Here is a 6,135-nt window from a genome sequence, read left to right on the forward strand (position 1 = left end):
GCCCGCACACGCCGCCCAATCAGGGGGCAGGACTGGCGGGCGCCGGAGAGTGGGCGGGAGCGGCGCGTGTCGGGAGCCATGCGGAGTGTGGCGGCGCGGACAAGAGAGGGGCGGGGTGGAACGCTGAGGGCTCTGCTCCTGTTAACCCTGAACCCTAAGGAGGGCAGACCTCTGTTGGGGCTGTTAACTAATTAATTGCCAGGCCCACCACCAGCAATGTTGGACTCCAGCGTAGAGTAGCGGCGAGGAGTCCTGTGGCACCTTATAGACCAACCGAAGTGTAGGAGCATAAGCTTTCGTGGGCAAAGACCCACTTACACCTGCAAAAATGAGCCGTGGATACCTACACTGATATCTTCAAATGCAGAGACCTGCAGGTATAAAGCAGAGAGCTGCATATTCACAAGGGTCTAGATACAAAATTTGTATCTGCATCCATATGGGCAATAAGCTGCAGATGCTGATACCTGCAGATATCCACAGATTGGTAGGGCTCTATCAGCGAGCCCCCATGCACACATGAGCCAGGCCTGCTTAGACATGGGTCTGCCTGACATTTGGGTGGTGCTGACTCTAGGAGGGGACATCGGGTCAGCCTCTTGGAGGGAATTTGCATGTGGGAGAAAAATGAGGTGTCAGGCTCTGAGATGAGGGAAGAAGAGGGGTGCAGGCTCTTGGACAGAGTTTGGCTGCAGGAAGGGAATCTGGGGTCAGGCTCTTGGAGGGAGTTTGCATGTGGAAGAGAGGTAGGTGTCGGGCTCTGAAAGGGAGTTTGGATGCATGCTCTGGGCTGGGGTAGTGAGGAGGGAGGAGTGCAGGCTCTGGGCTGGAGGTGCAGGAGAAGGCAGAGGCAGCACTTACCTCAGGTGGCTCCCAAAAGCAACCACCAACACATTCCTCTGGCAGAAGCTCCTAACAGAGGGAGGTCTCCATGGGCCACTACCCACAGGTGCTCCCTGCAATCCCATTGGCTACAGTTCCCAACCAATGGGAGCTTCAGAGTCAATGCTCAAGGTGGAAGTAGCCCATGAAGACACCCCCAGGGATGCAGGGGCATGCTGGTTGCAGGAGTGGTGCATATTGAAGGTGGGAAGGTTGCCTGACTTAGCCCCACTGTGCTGCTGCTGCCACCAGTGGCTTCCCAGGTCCCTTTAAATCACCAGGGCCCTTGGGCAATTGCCTCCTTTGCCTCCATCTGGCTGCAGGCTTGTTCACTGCTGACCAGCTCAGCTGCTGCGTGGTGGTTCCTGGCTGTGGAGGTGGGAGCGGGACAACTGGATGCTGTCAGGGTTTCTTGGATTGGAGAGCTCTGCCGCCTAAAATCTTTTAAGTCATCTGGTGCCATGCCCTTGAGAAGGAAAAGCTGTGTCCCTCTAGTAATAATAGCCTCTCAACGCTAGAAAGATAGACATTTTTGGGATAAATGGGTCATTTGTTAATAGTTAATTTAGACACACAAAGTTTAAGGTCAGAAACGCCCATCAGATCATCTAGTATAACTCCTACACAGCACAGGCCACCAGCCAGCACCTGCACACTAAACCCAAAATGAAACCAAAGGATTACAGCACACAGGAGACTTAGAGTGTCACGTGTTACTGTTGTCAAGTGTATGGCCATGTAACCTGAATTAACCAAAGTCTGTAGTAAGATCATGACTTCAGTGAGTCAGTGTGAGAGCCTGGTGGCTCTGACAGCTGGCTGTCCTACCCTCACCCCTTCTACCTGAGGCCCCACCCCTTCTGAGAGCTCAGGGTGTGTCTAGACTACAGGTTTTTTTTTAAAATAGTGGCCTTTTTTCAAAAAAACTTCACCTGCGTCTAGGCTGCAGTAAATCGAAAGAATGCGGCAGTTTTTTCGATCGCAGTAAACCTCATTTTAAGAGGAATAACACCTTTTTTTGAAAGTACTCTTTCGAAAAAAGGCGCTATTGAATGCAAACTGCTTTTTTGAAAGAGAGCGTCTAGACTCTCTTTTGAAAAAGTGGCTCACTTTTTCGAAAAGTCTGCTTGTAGTCTAGACTCTCTCTTTCGAAAGAGGCTTGGAGTCTAGACATAGCCTCAGAGTTGCCCCCACCCCATACCTTACCTAGCCTGTTGGTAAGCCTGTGCCAAATGGTCCCTCTCCCCATTTAGATTAAACAGAATCCCAGCTCTTCAAGCCTTCTCTTGCACCCAAAAAACTGTAGCAGCAATTTCACATTCCTACCTGCATATTAGAGGCTTCATTTCTTCTCATTCCACTGCTGCTGAGGAAAGCACTGGCAACAGGTCTCAATGAGCCATTTAACAAACTGAGTCATAAATTATTTCAATCTCTCTCACTGTCTCAGCTTGCCCCCATCCCAGCCTCTCCATACAGCAAACCTAAAGAAAAAGGTACAGCCTATCAAAACTCCTGCTGCTAAATAGAATTCCCAATGGCATCCAAGCCACACAGTGGGTATACTTTTTTTCTCCTGAAAGGTGTTCATTTGTATTGTGTTCTTAGAAATAGCCATCGAGGTGGATCTGGATTTAGGAACTATAATTATTTTGGACTAGCTCCAGAATCTTATAAAACAATCTGTCACTGCTGCTTTGGCTTCTACAGGCTTTTAGACAGCTGCTGCTGCTCCTATGAAGATAAGGCATTTGCAGCACTGTCTTCTCATACAGCTTTTTCCTCTGCCATCCTCCTCTCCCCAAGCTCCAGCTCCAGACATGCAAAATCTCACCCATTTTGGCTTCAGTGCAATGGGTTTTAACAAGACATTTAAAGTCTTGTCCATCCCGTCTTTATTTTAACTCTGGAGGGAATTAGATTTTTGTAGCTTGCCAGCCAAACCAATCCTTTGGAGGATGCATGGTGTATAGTTCTGCTCCTGAGCTAGAGACAGGCTGTGCTTGGTGCAGAGCAGCAAGGATATGCACAAATGTGGTTTCCAATTACCTTTGTGGTTGCTTGATCAAGAGGGAAACCCAACCACAGAGTTAATCCATGCCTAAATTAGAGCAAAGCAGGGGCCATTCCAGCAGCCAGGGATTACTAGGGTATACAGACCACTGGGCCATGCTCTCTTTTCCCTGGCTACATCCCTATGGATATGTCTACACTACAGAGTTTTGTTGGAAAAACAGACATTTTTCCAACAAAGCCTGCATTATGTCCACACTGCAATCACATTCTTCCAAAAGTAAATCGAAAGAACAGGGTTTTATTTTTCTGGTTTTGGTAATCCTCTTTCTATGAGGAAGAAGCCTTTTTCCGAAAGAGCTTTTTCAGAAAAAGGTGTGTGTGGACGGGGAAGAGGGGTTTTTTTTCTGAAAGAAGAGGACTCCAGGAAATAACACAGGTGCCCTGGTGGACACTTCATCCAAATTAATCTGGACTCTATAATTCCTGTCTAAGGTTGCCAGATGGCTGAAAGAAAAATATCGAACAACTCCCCCCCCCCCCCCACAACAAAAAAAAAAAACGAAAAAATGTTGATGAAGGAAAAAAAACAGGGGGAGGGGGACCAAAGTTGTTGAGCAAACCAAACCAAAACAAAAAACCTCCGAGAACCTGGCTAGCTGTTACCAGGTAATCATTTAAAAAAAAAAAAAAAAAAAAAAACCATGCTTCATTGGGGGGGGGAGGACAACAGGAAGCAGGGCTGGTCGGGAGGGGGGTGTCAGGTGGAATGGAGCTGGCCCCGGGATATCGGGGCTGGAGGGGCTGGCTGGGAGTAAGGGGGCGGCGGGAAGCACAGCTGAGGAGGATCGGGGGCCACGAGGGTGGCCAGGAGGAAGGGGGAGCGGGAAGCACAGCTGGCGTGGGGCTGGGGGGGGGGGGAAGTGCAGCGGCACTGGCCGGGAGGAAGGGGGAGCCGGGAGGAAGGGGGAGCGGGAAGCACAGCTGATGGGGGGTGGGGGAAGTGCAGCGGCACTGGCCGGGAGGAAGGGGGAGCCGGGAGGAAGGGGGAGCGGGAAGCACAGCTGATGGGGGGGTGGGGGAAGTGCAGCGGCACTGGCCGGGAGGAAGGGGGAGCCGGGAGGAAGGGGGAGCGGGAAACACAGCTGGTGGGGGGTGCAGCGGGGGGGGGGCGGGAGGAAGGGGGAGCGCGAAGCAGAGCTGGCGGGGGCGGGGAGAGGTGCAGCGGCGCTGGCCGGGGGAGATCAGGAAGAGGAACGGGCTGGCGGGAAACAGAACTGGGGGGGTACAGGGGGGCTGGCTGGGGAAGATCAGGAGGGGAAGTGAGGGAGAACCAGCTGGCCAGGAAGGGGGAAAGTGAGCAAATTGGCTGGCAGGGAGCGGGACTGACCTGGGCACTTGCTGCCTGTCCCGCGCAGGCTCCCGGCGACGCACGGAGGAGGCTTCCCCTCCTCCTCACACTCAACCAATTGAGGGCTCCCGGCAGCAATCGCAGCCCCGCCTCTGAGCTGGGACTCCCAGCCACTCCCCCGCCAACGCCAGGCTTCCATCTGGCGCACAGCTGAAAAAATCAGAAAATACCGGACATGTGCAATGTCCGGTATTTTCTGATTTTTTTTACTGGACAGAGAGTGCAAATATCGGACTGTCTGGTACACTACCGGACACCTGGCAACCCTATTTCTGTCTCCTGGCCCCTCTTAAAGCTGCAGGAACCCTGGACAAGCCTTGTGGTAGGAAGTCAGCCTGGGATCAGCACCTTACCACGCAGCCCTTCCTGCCACAGGTCTTACCACTCATGGCCCAGCCTCAAGCCGCCCACGACCCTCCTGGCCCTCGCAGGGAGCAGCCCCAGGGGTCCCAGGACCCACTCAGGGGGACCAAGAGGTGGGCACCCACCAGGTGATGTCTCATGCCCCCTCCCCCTTCACCTCCTGCCATCTCTGACTCTGCTTCAGCCCCCCCTCCTACCCACTCCCCTGTGGTCCCTGGACCCACCTGACCCCAACTCCGACGAGGTCCCCGGACCCGAGGTGGCACATCTAGCTGTCCCACACCCCTTCCAGGATCTGAACCCCCTCCCCCTGCCCACTTTTTTTATTGTAAGATAAATACAGACTTCATTTTGTTTACAACCAAACGGGTGTCTTTATTCTGAGGTCAGGGAAGGGGTGAAGGGAAGGGTTGTGGGGGCGGGGGGGAGGAGGGATAGGGCTGCAAGGCAGAGGCCCCTAGTGGGGAGGCCCTGCGGAGAGTTACTGGGATGCTTGAGAGAACCTCTCCCTCAGGGTCTCCCAGATGTACACCCCGGCCTGATGGACCTGTCAGATGGCAGCTGTCCTCAGCTGCTAGAAGGCTCACCCCTCATGGATGGCATCTGCCCTCCACCCCAAGAGGAAGGCTTCCCCCTTCCTCTCCACAATGTTGTGGAGGAAACAACATGTCATGACCACCTCGGGGATGTTGTGCTCCCCCATGTCGAGGCGGATCAGCAGACACCTGAACTGCGCCTTGAGGCGGCCAAAAGCGCACTCCACTTAGATCCGGGCCTGGTTCAGGCGGGCATTAAATTGGTCCCTGCTGGGGTCCAGGTGTCCGGTATATGGCTTCATTAGCCATGGCATCAGGGGATAGGCTGTGTCCTCCATGATGCACAATGGCACCTGCACGTCCCCAACCCCAGAGTCATGGCGGTGGAAGAATGTGCCCGTCTCCAGCTTTCTGTACAGGATAGAGTTCTGAAACACCCGGGCATCATGTGCCCTACCCACCCACCTGACAAAAATGTCCGTGAACTGTCCACTGTGGTCGACCATGTCCTGCAGCACCACAGAAAAGTAGCCCTTCCTATTAATATACTAGGCCGCTCAATGTTCTGGTGCTCAGATTGGGATGTGGGTCCCATCTATGGCTCCAGCACAGTTCAGGAACCCCAGGGCGACAAAGCCGGCCACGATTGGGTCCAGGTCTCCCAGGTAGATGACCCTCCACAGCAGGATGGAGTTGATAGTCCTCACCACCTATAGAAGGAAACAAACAAACACACAAAACAGAATGAGAGAGGGAGTGCCTGAGCCCTTGGGAGGTGCCCGCCCCCTTCTCTCCACCTCCCCTCCATCAAACACCCCCGTAGCTACCCCCTATTAGGACGCCACCCCAGCAGTAGGGCTGTGTGAGGGCGGGAAGGCACAACCCTCCGGAGACAGGACTTCCCCCCATCCCCATTCTACCCCCCCTACA

This window comes from Pelodiscus sinensis, chromosome 1 (assembly GCF_052426305.1).
Source record: "Pelodiscus sinensis isolate ZL-2025 chromosome 1, ASM5242630v1, whole genome shotgun sequence".
In the NCBI taxonomy this organism is placed as follows: domain Eukaryota; kingdom Metazoa; phylum Chordata; order Testudines; family Trionychidae; genus Pelodiscus; species Pelodiscus sinensis.